Below are 18,040 nucleotides of genomic sequence, written 5' to 3'. Positions count from 1 at the left end.
AAGGATGCTTTATTCCTGGTTTCTTAAAATTTAAAAAATTTTGAACGGACCAAATTTTATTCTTGAATCTCTAAGATATTAGTGGTCTTTTTCTCCCTTTAATCACTTAGTAAAGTGAATTACATGGAGTGGAACCAGTTTTGCATTTTTGGGATATACCTTTTTGGTCACAACGTTTTGTTTTACTGATTTCCCTTTGTTATATTTGGTTGCTATTGTTTTTTGAGAAATGGAATTCCCTTATTTTCATTGTGTTACTGTTTTTCAGTGCTAGTATTGAAGTAATACTCATCTCATAAAGTAAGTTGTGTCCTAGACTGAAAAATCTAAAATCCACATAAGAGGAAACAACTGTTGCTTGAAGCTTTAGTAACAGTATTTAAGTCACCTGGCTTTAGTGCTTTTTATGAGAGTTGATTTTTGAATACTGATTTAACTAATGGTTACAAGTATAGTCAGATACCATTCCTTTCAATTCAATTCTGGCATTTTGTGTTATTTTTTTTCCTAAAAATGATTAATTTCACTTATGTCTTCCAATTACGTTTCTGTTGTGCATTGCATTTTCTTGTGATTTTGCATATCTCTGTATATGTTGTTGTTACACCCCTAATCATTTCTAGTGTTATTTATTTTGCATCTTTCCTTTCTGGATAATTTTGACAGACATCTTTGTATTTCCTTTGTATTTTTAAACAGTCAACTCTGCTCATGTCTGTGCTCTCTGCTGCTTTCTGGTTTGTTAATTTCTGCCATTAAGTCTCAGGTTATCATTTTATCTCCAGGTCAGATGGGGTTAATACTCTAGTTTGAGTTTTCTTTTAAATTTTGCTCACACTTTCTCATTATAGATTGTTTTCTATGTGGTTTATAATTTTTTATTACGTGCTCGTCTTTGATGTCTTTTTTTTCTTATGAGAATCCTGTGGAAGTCCCAAGAACTCTCATTGTTGGAAATGTTCCTCCAACATTTTATAATTAGCAATTCAAATCAATGTGTTATGTTAGATATATGAGTATTTTATTATATTAGGATTTGACACTCATGTGGGATACAGATTCAGGCTTCTATTTCTAATGAGAGGCATTTGTGTTTTCATCCAGAGCCTGAGAAAGAGAGGCTCTTCTGCCCGCCTGCATGTGGACAGGTTGTTGGCATTCCTTTTGTGCAGGGCAGGTATGCACAGTACTTGGAGGTGCGCTGCCAGCACCTGCCCCCTGCCCTCCTGTGGGCAGACCCCAGTCCCAGCCTTCTGGGCCTTAACAGACCCCCCCGCCTGCCACTGCCCCACTCAGCTGCCTCCCTTGCCTGCTCTTCACCACAGCTCTGTGCTTTCTCTGTTCTGGCGTCTGGGATTTCTCCTTCCTTTCTTCACGTTTACTAATGCTTCAAAATTTGTGTCTGTCCCTTTTTATTTAGAGTATTTATGCATTAGACTGGGAGCAGGGTCTGTGCTGTTTTTATAATGTGTGCTCGAAATGGACATCTCTAGACTTTCTTCTCTTTTTATAGTTTTATACTTGAGACACTTGTTGACTATGAAGTGAGAGTATTTAAAAGTGCATATATTGTCATTCTGATGTGTGTAAACACACTATCGTGCTGATGCGTGTAAACACACTGTCATGCTGATGCGTGTAAACACACTGTCGTGCTGATGCGTGTAAACACTAGTGTGCTGATGTGTGTAAACAACACTGACTACCATGTTGATGCGTGTAAGCACACTGACTACCGTGCTGATGCATGTAAACACTGACTACCATGCTGATGTGTGTAAACACACGATCGTGCTGATGCATGTAAACACACTGACTACCGTGCTGATGCATGTAAGCACACCGACTACCGTGCTGATGTGTGTAAACACACTACCGTACTGATGCATGTAAACACACTGACTACCATGCTGATGCGTGTAAACACACTGACTACCGTGCTAATGCGTGTAAACACACGATCGTGCTGATGCGTGTAAACACACTACCGTGCTGATGCATGTAAACACACTACCATACCGATGCGTGTAAACACACTGACTACCATGCTGATGCGTGTAAACACACTGACTATCCACACTGGGTTTTCTGGGCAGTACAGTTTTAAATTTTGTTCCTCCTAAGCTCAGGCCACATGTTCTGATTTGGAGTTTTAAAGAAATGGAGAGTGAGTCTGGAAGAATTTACTAAATTGATCCCAGCTTTCTAACGTTTTGCTCAAGGCAGATAGTAGGGAAGCACTGCAAATAGGGTCTTGGCTGACAGGCAGGCTCCTGTGTGCACACACAAAGCCTACCCCAGAAAAGTGGAGTCCGCTTCTTCGAATTCAGGCCACTCTCTGGCAGCTGGAGCCTCTGCTACTGCTCCCCGTCAGCAGCTCCCAGCTCTTATACCCCAAGTGGCCCAGGCCTCAGCTACGATGCAACTCGACTCAGCCCTGTTGTGTTTGGGGGGCTGAGCCCCAAGAGGCCCAGGTCTCAGCTACAATGCGACTTGACTCAGCCCTGTTGTGTTTGGGGGGCTGAACCCCAAGAGGCCCAGGCCTCAGCTACAATGCGACTCGACTCAGCCCTGTTGTGTTTGGGGGGCTGAGGTGCTGGACTCAGGGTGAGACACCCACACACCTGCCCTGATTTCCAGATCCTGGACTAGCATGGGCCCCTCCCAGCCTGTGTTAGTTTGTTTTCACACTGCAGATAAAGACATATCTGAGACTGGGTAGTTTACAAAATAAAGAGGTTTAATGGACTTACAGTTCCACATGGCTGGGGAGGCCTCACAATCATGGTGGAAGACAAGGAGGAGCAAGTCCCATCTTACATGGATGGCAGCAGGCAAAGAGAGAGAGCATGTGCGGGGAAACTCCCCCTTATAAAACCACCAGATCTTGTGAGACCTATTCACTATCACACGAACAGCATGGGAAAGACCTGCCCCCATGATTCAGTTACCTCCCACTGGGGTCTTCCCATGACACGTGGGAATTGTGGCAGTTACAATTCAAGATGAGATTTGAGTGGGGAAACAGCCAAACCACATCACTGTGCAGCCAGCCACACACAGAGCATTGCTGACCAGGGATGCTCGCCCAGGCCTCAGAGTGCAGAGTTTCTATCGAGGTCTCAGTGTGCAGCCAGCCACACGCAGAGCATTGCTAGCCAGGGATGCTCACCTGGGCCTCAGCGTGCAGAGTTTTTAATGGGGTCTCAGGGTGCAGCCACACAGAGCATTGCTGACCAGGGACGCTCGCCCAGGCCTCAGAGTGTAGAGTTTTTAATGGAGTCTCAGTGTGCAGCCAGCCACACACAGAGCATTGCTGGCCAGGGATGCTCACCTGGGCCTCAGCGTGCAGAGTTTTTAATGGGGTCTCAGGGTGCAGCCACACAGAGCATTGCTGACCAGGGACGCTCGCCCAGGCCTCAGAGTGTAGAGTTTTTAATGGGGTCTCAGTGTGCAGCCAGCCACACACAGAGCATTGCTGGCCAGGGACCCTCACCCGGGCCTCAGTGTGCAGAGTTTCTGTCGAGGTCTCAGTGTGCAGCCACACAGAGCATTGCTGACCAGGGATGCTCGCCCAGGCCTCAGAGTGCAGAGTTTTTATCGGGGTCTCAGTGTGCAGCCAGCCACACACACAGCATTGCTGACCAGGGATGCACACTCGGGCCTCAGAGTGCAGAGTTACTATCGAGGTCTCAGTGTGCGGCCAGCCACACACAGCATTGCTGACCAGGGATGCTCACCTGGGCCTCAGCATGCAGAGCTTCTATCGAGGTTTCATTACATGGGTGTGAGGGATTGAACCATTGGCCACAAGCTTTAACCCACCCACCAGCCCTTCTGTCTCCCGAGATCAGACTATATCACATGGCTCAGAGCCCCTACTCACCCATCACATTGTTGGTCTTTTTGGTGTGGACAGCCCCCGTCCTGTCACCTCATTTGCATAAACAATCAGGTGTGGTCCGAGGGGCCCACCACAAATGACCTCACTCCTGTGACTCAGGAAGCTCCAAGGACTCAGGCTGCTTCCAGGAACAGGACCAAGGCCAGCCAAACTCCTTATCACACAACATGGCTAAAACAACTTATCATTCCAGCTAATCACCGACTCGTTTCTTCCTCATTCTCTCGTCCCACATCCTCCTCCACTACCCAGGTAGTCAATAAGATCACCACAGCTCCATGTGTGGGCCTGATGGCTCCATCGGGCTTGGTGGCCACCACCAGGCACCAAGGCTTTATTCGTGGCCCCCGATGGCTCTGTCAGGCTTGGTGGCCACTGCCGCTTAGGCTGACATCCTTCTGATTCATGCTTCTAGCTCCAAACCATTCTGACTCCAGAGCAAATTCTTATTCTTCTCTGAGCACAGCACCTGGGAGATAGAAGTTGGCTGATTGCATCAGTGAGTGACTTACAGAAAAAAAAAAAAATTACTGGGTAAGCACATCCGAAGAAACAACTCATTGAGGTTTCTGATAATGAGACTTTCCCTTCCTCTGCAGTAATGCCTTTTGACAATAAGCTTAGCCTATTCATCTCTCCCAGCGTGGTGCAGCAGAGCTCCTCTCCTGAAAACTTGGAGGCACGGAAGTTGTACCATCCTCCACACGGTGCTGGGCATGGGGCCGTTGTGGTCCTGGGTTTACTCTGCTCATGTCATTGAGCCCCGTCTGCCCTGCACGTGTCCCTCTGAGTGGTCAGTGGAGCCAAATGCCTGGTGCTCTGTGAATTTAGGTCTAAGCCATTTTAGAATCTCTGCATTTAGCGTTGTATGAACTCACTGCTCACTGCACAATGCGTCGTTTGCTCTGAATCGACCCAGTCGAGATTCTCGGTGTCCAGCCTGACTCTGTTGCATGCAGAACGTCTCTGTGCATCAGAGACGCCTTTTCACCTGCCTTGGGTCTCTTGGCATCTGTCTCTTGGGCGGAGGAGTCACTCACTGCATCCAGCCTTCCTCCTGTCATTTTGTTTGCCTTTGCCCTCCTCTGAACTTTAATTCTTCTCCACCATGAGAACTGACCAGAACTTGCCCCAAATGCAGCACCTCTGCTTTCAAAGCCCGGGAAGGAGGAGCAGGAGAGGGCCAGGGGCTGCGCTCTCTCTAATGTGGCCTAGAGGTCAGCGGAGGGGCCTTCGGCAGAGCATCAGCCACCCTTTCCTGGGCCTTTGCTTCCCCACAGAGGGCATCTTGCTGCTCCCAGCGAAGCGATAATTGCTGAAAATGGGAAGTTAATTGGATGTGAGTGCAACGCCATTTGGCTTTTTGCTTAGCCAGGGCCAGGCGTGGGGGCAGGTTTCCGAAAGGGAAGCCGAAGGCTCCACACAGCAGCTGGAACGCCTGGGCCTGAGCAGCCCCCCGAATGGCCGCTCTTCTTTCACAGCAGTGCTGGAGAAAACAGCCAAAGGTCCCTTGAAAGTGAGAGCTGGGCTGCTCACCACGTCCTTCTGCACCATGAAGAAGAAACAAACAAGACCCAGAGACTTCAGAGACTCGCGGGCCCCGGGAGCGCCAGCTCCAGAGCAGCACCGTCTTTGTAGTTTTGCGGTGACTGTAATTAATGCATCTTCCTGAGGGCTGCTGTAAACAGCCCCCACGTCTGACTTCCACCCACCTTTTTTACTCGATGATTTAAATTGTTTTTCTGACTTTATCTGTCACTTTATTTACTGGCTCTTAACCTTTCTTCTTTTTTAAAAATATAAATGAGTATAACATCCACTGAAGATTACGATGCCTTCTGGAAAGTGTGGGTGAGGCTGTCTTCCTGGAGAATATCCTCTGCTTGCCCTCCATTTATCTTTTTCTTTTTTTCCTGAAGTCTAATAAGCATTAATTTCCCAATTCCTGAATATGCCTAATGATTATATTTTTTCATTTAACAAGTAAAAAGCAGCTTAAAGGGCTTTCTAAATCTCTCACTTGGGTACACTGTATTCTCACAGAGTGACGGCATTTGGCACAAACATATTGGTTATAAATGAATATTTTATTACAATTAAGAGCATTTCTGTGGCTTTATTATTTGTTGCTCCACCCTCTGGTGAGACCTGTCTTTCCTTCAAAACAAAATAGACCCCAAATGTCAAATACTGGAAATGAGTGAGTACAGGGATGCAGGAAAAAATTCAGAAAAGTGCAAAATTCATGACCTCACCGTTGATGTCTCCATCACAGTGCGATCAAGGTCGTCTGTCAGATCACACAGTCTTCCAGAACAGACATTCAGCTCTGTTTTTACATTTTAGAAAACCCAGGAAGATTGGGAAAATATTAAAGACCGCAGTGGTCCAGTTTATCAGCAAGCCGTGTTTTATTCATCATTCTTGTCCCTGGTTTGTTGAATTAAACACATCGTCTGTGGACCTTTAGCATATACTGCAGATTTATCACTCGATATTATTCAACATGATGCCTTCTCTTCTCTTTCTGACTTAGCAACAACAGTTTAGAAAGGAGAAGGCTTGCAGAGAGAGAAAACATGAGGGTCCCGAGGAAGAGCTGCGGGCCTGGCTCGTCGCTGAGCTCTGGCTGCATGGGGCCAGAGGGTCTGAGATGGCACGTGCAGTGCCCAAGGCTTTGGCAACGGAGCCCCGCACACTGGCAGGCTTAGAATGGTGTAAAGCTCTCCAGGCCCTGCACCTGCCCAGGGTCTGAGATCAAGGTCTCAGCGGGGCCGTGCATCTCTGAAGGCTACAGAGAGGGTCCTTCCTGCCTCCTCCAGCCTCTGGTGGCCCTGGCATCCCTGCCATTCCTCGGCTTACAGGGGCCTCCCTCCCACCTCTGCTGGGTCACCAGGTGTTCTCTGGGAATTCTGGCCTCGCCTTCCCACTGGGCACTTCTGTCTCTGTCCAGTGTCTCCTTCTTAGGGACACCAGTCCCTGGATTAGGAGCCACTCTGATGGCCTCATCTTTAACTCACTTCCCTCTTTGGAGACCATTTCCAAATCACATCCCATACACAGGAGCTGGAGCCCAAGACTCAGACGTGCTTTCCTGGGGGACATAGTCCCCGAGCAGCTGGCTCAGCTCTGTGCTTTGCTGGGGGACACAGTCCCCGAGCAGCCGTCTCAGCTCTGTGGGGAGTCAGGTGCTTGCGCAGAGCTGCTTCTTCCTGTGGGTTCTCGGGTGCAGTGAAGGATCCGTCCTGGGGATGCACCATGCCTGCTTCTGGTGAATTATTTTCTGCACTCTTCTACCTTTAAGAGGGACCAGGCTCCAGACAGAAGGTGCAATTGCCCTAAGGAAATGAGGTCACCAGGCGGGCTCTGCGCTCTGACCTGGTCACGGGGAGCACGCCCGGCCCGTGCTTTTCACTGGGACCCCAGGTGGTGGTGCTTCTGTCCAGGAAAAATGTTTCTAATCTAACAAAATAGAATTATCATTGTTATTATTACCTGTGTATGTATTTTCTCTCTACATGTCTTTGATGATGTCGTGAACTGGTAGATCGAGTACTGTTTACTTACATAGAGCCCATCCTCATTTTATCAGCTCTTTTGCAGCTGAGTTGGGAGTGGGGAGGGGAAGCCTGTGAACGTGTTATTTCTGGTTGCTGTGTTTGCTGTGTGGATGGGCAGGGCTGGAGCTCCCAGCCCCTGTGAAGGTGCTTTCTGGACCTTCTCTGCTTAGGGAAAGCAGCTGAAGGTAGGAGGTGGTTAAAGGCTTTTCTTTTATTTCCAAATGGCATGGCCATACACATATCTCTTCTTTTTCTTCAGGCGGCCTGTAGAGATTAGGAAGCCTGATGTTGAGAAATGTCACTGGTTTCTTTGGGGTAGAATTCGGAAGAATGCTTTTAGAGGGAAATCATAGGATTGGCCTTAAGTTTAAGGGACACTTAGAGGAGACAGAAGGACAGGATACGAACCCCGTGCCCCCGGCGAGAGGATACGGACCCCGTGCCCCCGGCGAGTGGATACGGACCCCGTGCCCCCAGTGAGTGGTGGGGAGGCTGCCGGGCAGGACAGAGGTGTGGGTTCTTCTTTGCTCCAGAGCAGGGGTGTTCGAGTCTCAGTGGCTCATGTCAGGCCAGGTGACTGGACCAAAATAGCCCCATGTCCTGGTTTGAACATGAAGATAGCCGATTCCACCAAGTTAACCAGCCTTCAGCCTGGTGATGTGGTGATGCTGGCCTGGCCGTGGTCCTCGCCCTTTCAGAGACCCTGGTCTCCTAACGCTGCAAGGAGAGGTGGCCTCCCTCCTTCTGGTGCACGCTGGACTCTCCCCATGCCCCCGGAGCCATCACCGGCTCCTGAGGGTCTGCAGCTGCCCCGCCTTCCTGGGCTCCTGCCAGTGTTGCCTTGCGAGGGGCACAGTACCTCTGGGTAAAGGATGGCCCCCGGTCAGTGTTCTAAAAAATTAGGGCCTTCTTCCTAAGGCCACTGCTATTCAAACAGTGTTTTCCTTCTGACAGTTAAATCTTTACTTTCTCCAGGTGGCGTCGGTTTGTGAAGTCTGCCTGTCTCCTCTAGGCTGCGTCGGTTGGTTAGTGAAGTCCCCCTCTCTCCTCCTTGCTCCTGGCTTGCGGTTCTCTCCTCTGCCATCTCTGGCTGGGCCTTGCAGGCTCCGGCTGCTTCTCCTGCGGTTCGTTTTGGTGTTCTTTCCTCTCTCGCCTGAAATGGCCTCCGTCCTAGATTCAGGAGGGAAAGGAGGAAACCGGTGGGGCCTGGTCGCTGCTTCTCCTGGCCTTGTTCTTTGAGCCCCCTTTGAAGGTTTCTAGCTCCCGCTCTTGTTCTCCCTCCTCTTCCTCCAGCCTGCTGCATCTGCGAGCTGTAGTTCACATTCTGGCCGGCCACAGCTGGGTCCTCAGGACTTGAGGAGAGGGTCCTGTCAGGGCCGGCGTTCTGGTGGGGTTTTCAGCTGTGAAAATGTCCAGAGAATTTTGGTCTGAGCTGGAGAGGAGACAGCAGGGTGGCCATGACACTGGGGAAGAAAAGCTTGGGCCCTGATCCTTGTCTGGCCATCTTGGATCATAGACGAATTATTCACAAGAGGGCCTCTGCCTAAAACTCACCATGGTGGCTTTCTTGCTGTACTTTTCATGTCTAAAATGTAAGTAAAGTTCAAACTTTAAGGCTGCAGAAGGAAGTGAAGGCTTTTGATGCTGTTTGCAAATCTCTGGTTTCTGACTCAAGACCGGGAAGGTATGGGGGAACCCAGTCCTGATCTCCTCCCAGTTTTGGGGGAGCTGCCTCCTGCGATTCTCCCTCGGTGGCTGTGTTGGGGTGGGGCCCGTTTCCTCTTTGAAAATGACCTCCCGGTCATCTTACTTTCTCGGCTGTGAACACTCACAGTATGTTCCATAGGATGCCAGGGCTCTGCTCCGCTGGAGAAACCTCCGTCCCAAACTCTGTCTTGCTTTCTCAATCATATTTTTAGAAAGTGAGGCTGGGTGGCTTGTGGGTTCCAGAAGCATTGAGGATGAATCACAACTGTGAAAATATGGGAGTGAAAAACACAGTGGAGACGCAAAGGGAGCATCATGTCAGGATAGGGGATTGTGGAGGGCACCCACGTGTTCCCGCCATAGCTGGCCCTGAGGTTCTCCCTAAGGTTTTTGGTCCAATCTCTTTCCCTCTGAAACTCAGGATTTGGCCAAGAATGAGCACTCTCAGGCTGCTCCCGAGGAGGCCCAATTCCAGCCCATGGGGGCCGAGAGCCACGTGAGTCCACATCTGCCCCTCCCGGCATCAAGGGTCAGCCAGTGCCCTGCCTTTTAATTTTCCATTTATTTAAACAGGATCACATGATTTCATTTGAGAGTATTTCGTCCACCATTTCTGAGTGGAAGCCAGGAGATGAGGTGGTTTTCAGTTCCATTTGACTTCCTGTCACTTACATTTGCCTTTCACGTGTCTGTGGAAGGATGACCAGGGTCCGGCCTAGGCGTGTGGGTAAAGTCCTGCCTGTGGCTGGGCACTTTCCACAGGGGCCGGCTCTGTCTGGGGCTGGGGTGGGCAAGCTCTGTTGGTTCTAGGACCCCGGACCTGCCTGGTCGGCGGAGATGATGGAGGTTCGGTACGGGAGGAGCAGGTGTGCTGTGCCATGAGTGGCAGTTCCTGGGCCAAAAGGGTCGAGTGTCACGACGGTGGGGTCATTTGAACCGTTTGTCACCAGCATACCTAGGGCAGTGCCCACTGACACGGTGCCCAGAGCCGAGTGGCTGCCGGATTGTCACTGCTGCGTGTCCTGTGTTCACGCACCTCCACAGAGGACAGGGCCGTGTGGTCAGGCTTCTTGATGGGGCTTCCTTGCACCTGACCTATCACGGGATATGTGGAGGGCACTCTGCCTTCCTCCTGGTGTCCTGTACGTCTGAGCGGAAGTGCTTTGTGGGGTGAGGGCACCTCTGTGGGGCTCAGGGGGCACAGTGGTGAGCCAGTGCCAGTGTGCTGAAACAGTGGCCAGGGTGTTCCCCGCAGCCAGGCCCACTGCAGCATCCTCCTGCACCGTCTCACATGGAAGAAGGTCTCGGTTTTGTCTTTAATTGGTAAAATTTGTTTTAGTGTATGATTATGTAAGAACTATGAACACAAGGAATTATCTTACATTGTAAATATTTGAGTAAAAAGAATAATTTCAATCAATAAGGGTGCATATAGCATGCATCACTCAGCTTTGCCAAAATCCACGCCATGCTGTCCTGCTGGCATCTGAGGGCAGCCTCGGTGCCCGTCCTCAGCCAGTGGACCTTCCCAGATGGATGATGTTTGCTTTGCGTTATTATGGTCCCCCCCAGTGAGCCCAGCCCACCAGATCAGACCATCTCCTCCTGAGTTTTTGTACAAATACGTTCCATCATCCCTGGTATTTTACCTGCGAATTACTGTTAGGGAAAATATATCAGTAGCAGATATACTGATTCTGTAATTTTTCCTAAATAGGCACTTACTCCAGATGAAACCACAAAGCCTAAATAATACATTAGCACGCGAAGCTCACTGAGCTCCTTCCCTCTGCACCGACCCCGGTTTCCATCTAAATCGATATCTGTGCTGCCTCGACGGGGCCCAGCATGGGCCGTGCTTGGCATACAGAGCAGCTGCACCTGAGCAGCAGCCGAGGGGTCTTAGGGAAGCCGCTGCCCCTTCCAAACATGACTGCCTTTGAAGCACCTATTAATTGTCAATAACAACTGCTACCTCCATTACAAAAGGAATTGAAAGCAAAAATAAGACCCAGACAATAGAACATACACGGAAGAGCAAATCCCACTCCGGATTGGAATTGTCTGCCGGGCTCATTAATCCCTGGCCTGGCGCTGGGAGCGTGGGAGCCGCTTTTCTTAGGGTTTGCTTTCTGATCTTGTGTCAATTACTGCACAAAGCTTCACACCACACAGTGAATCCTTTTTATAAGTGTTTTAGTTTTTGTTCAATATTTTATGTTTCTGCTTCTAAATCTTACTTGCCGATATCCAACTGATAAGCTGAGCAGGGAAATACAAATACACCAGCCATCATCCCCCAAGGTGGTCACATATGTGTGTGTTTCTTTAGCTTAAGTGAGGTTATTTGATACTCGTGTTTGTTCTGTGTGGAGTTAGGCCTTGTCACGTATAAGCAGTTGTGTTCCCACAGGGCTATTAAAGAAGTAAACCAAGTCGGCCAGACAATTCAGCATCTAAAATCTGACATTGTTTTCTGGGGAAGGCGGCCGTGCTGGGGGTGCCGGGAGAGACTTGGGGATGTCGGTATCTCTCAGCATGGCCGAGAACAAACACCCATCCAGGTGTATCATACCATGGGGGCCTTTGTCTGCTTTTTAAAATATTAACAATGTATTTTGGATGTTTAATAATAGAGCAGATGAGGGTACATCAACCGCATTGTGGCTTTACCTGCCAATCTAGTTACCAACCATCACACTGACAAGGAGGTGCGGCTCTCCCACTCTGAAATGATGCCTTTCTCTTCTGAGCTCCTAAAGTGCAGGGTGTTTTTCAGACTCAAAGGTCAAGTCCTTCTTTAGAACAGGGCTGCACGTGTCTTTGTCCAGTGCATGTTTGCCTGCTTTCCTGCTTTCCTCGGGGCACCTGTCACTGCAAAGCCCAGCTGCCTGCTTACCCATCTAAGAAGAAAAGCTTATTCTTCACAAACCACCCACCATCCATAGTCAAGCAGACAAGGACTCTGCAGGCCCCAAACCCCACTCAATCTTTTTGTTTCTGTTTTCCTTTTTCTTTTTTAGGTAAATTTTGTTGCTTATTGAAAACTTCCTGTGTGTATGACATTTTTCCAAGTGCAGTAGCAGAAAGAGGCAGTGGAAAGGAATTGAAGTTAATGTTGAGAGCACAACTGAAGTTGCTCATGCCTTACCCTCCCTGGAAGGCCTTCGTCAGCTCCTGCCATGGCCAAGCTGGCCTGGCCCCCCTTACTGCTCCTAAAGCAGTTTTCTCCTTCATTGTCTGTTTGTCACAAGGCGTCTTAGTTTCTGCCCCACAGATCAGCCCCATGGGGTCAGGAGCCACATCCTGGTGGTCATCTTCTTGGAGGGCACTCCAAGCAGGATGCACTGTGGCTTAAAATGCCTATGACCTTGTGGAGGACATGGGCAGCGAGTGTCCCTAGAATCACAGCTGCACAGGTGCCCTGTGTGCCCAGGGAATGCCCAGTGCATGTCTTGGCAATCATTTTGGCATTTTTTTCCTCTTAAAAATCTAAATGCGTACATTTCACTGGAGATCTTGAAGTTATGGAGGGCTGCAGAGCGATTATTTCAGCTGAGCGGACAGCTCAGGGAACCCGTGTTCTTCTGATTGATTTGCTTCTTAGAAGGAACTGACTGCAGGTTTGCCGAGACTGACCAGTCAATTAAGTCAGCACTGGCCATCCAGATGCCTGCGTTTCTGATGTGCAAGTGCTGAATGGCAGTGAGGACTCGGAACCTCACCACTCTAGAGCTTTGCTGGGATGCACTGGGCATGTTCACACCATCCTGGAGCTTTGCTGGGTGCACTGGGCATGTTCACACCACCCCAGAGCTTTGCTGGGTGCACTGGGCATGTTCACACCACCCCAGAGCTTTGCTGGGATGCACTGGGCATGTTCACACCACCCCGGAGCTTTGCTGGGTGCACTGGGCATGTTCACACCATCCCGGAGCTTTACTGGGTGCATTGAGCATGTTCACACCATCCCGGAGCTTTGCTGGGTGCACTGGGCATGTTCACATCACCCCGGAGCTTTGTTGGGATGCACTGGTCATGTTCACACCACCCTGGAGCTTTGCTGGGTGCATTGAGCATGTTCACACCATCCCGGAGCTTTGCTGGGTGCATTGAGCATGTTCACACCACCCCGGAGCTTTGCTGGGTGCATTGAGCATGTTCACACCACCCCGGAGCTTTGCTGGGTGCACTGAGCATGTTCACACCACCCCGGAGCTTTGCTGGGATGCACTGAGCATGTTCACACCACCCCGGAGCTTTGCTGGGTGCACTGAGCATGTTCACACCACCCCGGAGCTTTGCTGGGTGCACTGGGCATGTTCACACCACCCCGGAGCTTTGCTGGGTGCACTGGGCATGTTCACACCACCCCGGAGCTTTGCTGGGTGCACTGGGCATGTTCACACCACCCCGGAGCTTTGCTGGGTGCACTGGGCATGTTCACACCACCCCGGAGCTTTGCTGGGTGCACTGGGCATGTTCACACCACCCCGGAGCTTTGCTGGGTGCACTGAGCATGTTCACACCACGCCAGAGCTTTGCTGGGTGCACTGGGCATGTTCACACCACCCCGGAGCTTTGCTGGGTGCACTGGGCATGTTCACACCACCCCGGAGCTTTGCTGGGTGCACTGGGCATGTTCACACCACCCCGGAGCTTTGCTGGGTGCATTGGGCATGTTCACACTACCCCAGAGCTTTGCTGGGGTGCATTTGGCATTTTCATAAAAGACAAAATGACCCTCACACATCAAGAGGAATTGAAACTGCTGATAGATACCAGTGGTTAGCAGCTCTGTTTGGAGGTAACGGTGGCATCTACCAAATATAGAACCCATGCGCCAGGCCCTGTTTGTGTGCCTGCATGTGTGTGTCTGCGTGTGTGTGCCTGTGAGTGTGTGCCAGGCCCTGTGTGTTTGCCTGCATCTGCGTGCCTGCATGTCTGTGCCAGGCCCTATGTGTTTGCACGTGTGTGCCTGCCTGTGTGTGCACGACTCAGGAGGGACCGACACGACTGAGAGGCTTGACGAGGGGAAGGGTAAGGAGGAGATGACAAACTGGGCATGAAGATTTGTTTACTCATTCCAAGATAGGTTAAGAATGTGTGTGTCTGCTGAATGCAAGCTCAGGGTCTCTACGCAACTGTCTTCCTTAGCTTCAGGAAATACTGTAGTCCAGGCAGTTGGGGACACCACGAGGAGGGAGCAGAACAAGGAACTTGCTCCTCGGCTCTTCTCCTTTGCAGTGGATGGGCCAGTGCTGCAGAATGTGCGTGTTTGAAAACTTTTACTTGAGTTATTTCAAAATGTAGATTACAGAAATTTTTTTAAGAGTGTTAATTACCACAAAGGAAAATACACACAGCCACAGTAGAGGCTAGGATGTCCTCAGATGTTGGGAGTAGCACCAGCCACGGAGTGCAGCAATGGGAGCAGAGCCTCGCCTGGGGACTGAGAGAGCAGAGCAGAGCCCGGGGTCTGAGAGAGCAGAGCCCGGGGTCTGAGAGAGCAGAGCCCGGGGTCTGAGAGAGCAGAGCCCGGGGTCTGAGAGAGCAGAGCCCGGGGTCTGAGAGAGCAGAGCCCGGGGTCTGAGAGAGCAGAGCCCGGGGTCTGAGAGAGCAGAGCCCGGGGTCTGAGAGAGCAGAGCCCGGGGTCTGAGAGAGCAGAGCCCGGGGTCTGAGAGAGCAGAGCCCGGGGTCTGAGAGAGCAGAGCCCGGGGTCTGAGAGAGCAGAGCCCGGGGTCTGAGAGAGCAGAGCCCGGGGTCTGAGAGAGCAGAGCCCGGGGTCTGAGAGAGCAGAGCCCGGGGTCTGAGAGAGCAGAGCCCGGGGTCTGAGAGAGCAGAGCCCGGGGTCTGAGAGAGCAGAGCCCGGGGTCTGAGAGAGCAGAGCCCGGGGTCTGAGAGAGCAGAGCCCGGGGTCTGAGAGAGCAGAGCCCGGGGTCTGAGAGAGCAGAGCCCGGGGTCTGAGAGAGCCTCACCTGGGGACTGAGAGAGCTGCCTGTCAGTGTTTCCCGGGACACAGGCCTGGGGGTGCTTACCTGGTGAGCTCCTCCTTTAGCGACATGTTGGAGAAATAAAGCAGGATTGGCTTCTGGCTACTTCTTGTCGACATGGGCTTAGGTGAGTTCATTACAGTGGTTTTCTGTGCTAAATTGTTGAGAGTTTTCCAAGATGAATGAGTTTAAAACTTGTTAATAATGAGTCACAAGAAAACAGCCACCGTTCTGCTTTGTGCTGTGATTTTTGTTTACCAGGGCTAAATGCACACTGAAAACAAAGCCCTTTCCCATTTCCCATTGAGGACTAAACGGGAGTACACAGGGTTCAGACTCACCGGGGCGACCCTGCTCTTGCCATCCCCTGCAGAACAAGGTGAAATTGGGCGACCGTGGAGGGAAACGCTACTCTTGATCAATGAGGTTTCTAAGGTCCAGGGATATTGTCTTCTTTTTCTTCCTATTTTTCAAGTAACCCAACAGTGCCCTGCTCCAGGGGTGCTCAGAACGCATTCCAGACTCACAGCGGAAGCCTCCGTGGGGCAAAGCCTTCTGGCGTGGGCAGCCTGATGCTTTGCTGCATCATTAAAAGCCAGAGGCTGCCCCAGACAGAGTGCCCGGGTGCCGGGGCCTTGGCTATGAACACATCACGGGCTGCGCTGGTCTTCCCTCAGTAATCACCGTGGGAAATCATGGAACTGGAGAGTGGGGGTGCTTCCTTGGGCCCTCATTAAAGGATGACCTGAAGTCTCATGGTGGAGACCATCAGGAAGAATGGAAAACGCTCAGAACCGTGTAGGAAACGGTCATCACACCGTAGGGTCAGCACTGGGTAAAATAAAAGCACTCAGGTGAGGCCCCTTTAGTTTCACAATTTAAATTCATCCCTGAATGTCTCCTCTCACCATGTTTGTGGAAGTTGCTGACAAGTAGAAGATGCACTTGGCTGGGAAAACCTTTCCTACCACGGCAAGCCCAAGACGGAAGCTTCTGGGGACCCGTCACCCGTCTGGCCCTTCAGGGAGGGGGCCAGCTGGAGTGTGGGGTCTTGCCTCGTGGTGGGTGGGTGAGGCTTCCCGGCTCAGCCAGGGCAGTAGCAGCAGCCCTTTCTCCGCCTCTCCACAGGGACCTTGAGAGGTCACCCCATTTTTGATTTTAAGACTTACTAGGACAGAGGCGGGTGGATTCTAACCCATGGACAGCCCCACCTGTTTTAGTAAATAAAGTTTTATTGAAACTAGGGTTGGCCGATGTAGTGGTCTTTTCTGGTGGACTAAAATGCTACAGCCTGGGCAGCTTCAGCAATAGGAGTTCATCCTCTCCCCACTATGGAGGCTGGACATCGGAGATCGAGGTGGGGCAGGGCTGCTCCTCCCGAGACCCCTCTCCTTGGTTGGCAGGCTGGACATCAGAGATCAGGATGTGGGCAGGGCTGGCTCCTCCAGAGGCCTCTATCCTTGGCTGGTGGGCAGCACCTTCTGGCTGTGTCCTCACAGTGCTGTCCTTCTGCACCCATCTCTGTGGGGGAAATTTATATTCTGTGCTAATTACTGATACGTTCCCTTCTTTTTAAAATGATATCCTCTGTGTGTGTGCATGTGCATGGGTGTATACACACACATTTATGTATCTATTTAGGTGTTGGTTTTTGCCGGCATCACTGATGAAGTTTCTCATGTCTTGTCCTGAATTAGAAAAGCGTTATATGCATTAGTCATTGTCTTCCGTGTTCCCTCCCTCTTACCTGCTGCTTTCATTCAAGGCTTTTGAACTTGTTTTCCCTTATAATTACTGTGGCTTGAATAGCATCCAACTCTTTCCTAATACATGCTGTGTTCTAACAAAGCAAATATAGGCATTAGAACCTTAGAAACCAGAGGATGTCAACAAAGTGGAGGAAATTCAGAGAAAAGCAACATAAATGATTAAGAGACTGAAGGATTTGTTTGTGAGACAAGTGGAAAGGAACTAAGTGTGTTTGTCTTGGTAAAGCAGCAACTAAGGCAGGGCAATAAATGCCATCAAGAATTTTAAGTATAGAAATCCCAAGGAGAGGGAATTATTTTTAGGGTGGTAGAGGGAATTTAATTACCGTAAGCAAAAACCGCCTGATCCGATGTCCGTCTAGGAACAGCCTCCTCTATAGAGGGGGCTCCAGCAGTCGGGGGAGCCTGAGTGAGGACGGCATCCACACTTCCGGCAGCACCAGGGCCCTGGAAGAAGAAGGTTATTGCAGTGATCCCAGCAGCTCAGGCTTCTTCCCTTTTCATCCAGCAAAACACAACCCCTGAGCACTCCCTTAGACTTGACACACGATCCCTATTAACACAACCCCTGAGCACTCCCTTAGACTTGACACACGATCCCTATTAACACAACCCCTGAGCACTCCCTTAGACTTGACACAGGATCCCTATTTTTGTCTTTCTTACCTATTCCCTTTCTGTATCAGTTTCTACCATAATCATTGGGTGTTGGCTGGTGGGCTTTGGGGGCTGTGACAGCCACGTCAGAGGATGAGCATGTGGCACATTTTACCCCAACATGGTGGGCAAGTCTGCCCCAGCCCCTGACGGCCCCAGCCCCTGACGGCCCCAGCCCCTGACGACCCCAGCCCCTGACGGCCCCAGCCCCTGACGACCTCTGCCCCTGACGGCCCCAGCCCCTGACGACCTCTGCCCCTGACGGCCTCTGCCCCTGACGGCCTCTGCCCCTGACGGCCCCAGCCCCTGACGGCCCCAGCCCCTGACGGCCTCTGCCCCTGACGGCCCCAGCCCCTGACGGCCTCTGCCCCTGACGGCCTCTGCCCCTGACGGCCTCTGCCCCTGACGGCCCCAGCCCCTGACGGCCTCTGCCCCTGACGACCTCTGCCC

At 50.9% G+C, this 18,040-nt stretch overlaps 1 protein-coding gene across 12 annotated transcripts in view; it reads left to right on the top strand.

The window, feature by feature from the left end:
* PTPRN2 (protein tyrosine phosphatase receptor type N2) overlaps positions 1 to 18,040 on the top strand; it is a 1,035,582-nt gene that overhangs the window by 538,684 nt on the left and 478,858 nt on the right. The gene's annotated exons all lie outside the window — the stretch shown is intronic.

The sequence above is a fragment of the Pongo abelii genome, chromosome 6, assembly GCF_028885655.2.
Source record: "Pongo abelii isolate AG06213 chromosome 6, NHGRI_mPonAbe1-v2.0_pri, whole genome shotgun sequence".
NCBI lineage: Eukaryota > Metazoa > Chordata > Mammalia > Primates > Hominidae > Pongo > Pongo abelii.
This window is presented reverse-complemented; position numbering and strand designations above follow the sequence as displayed.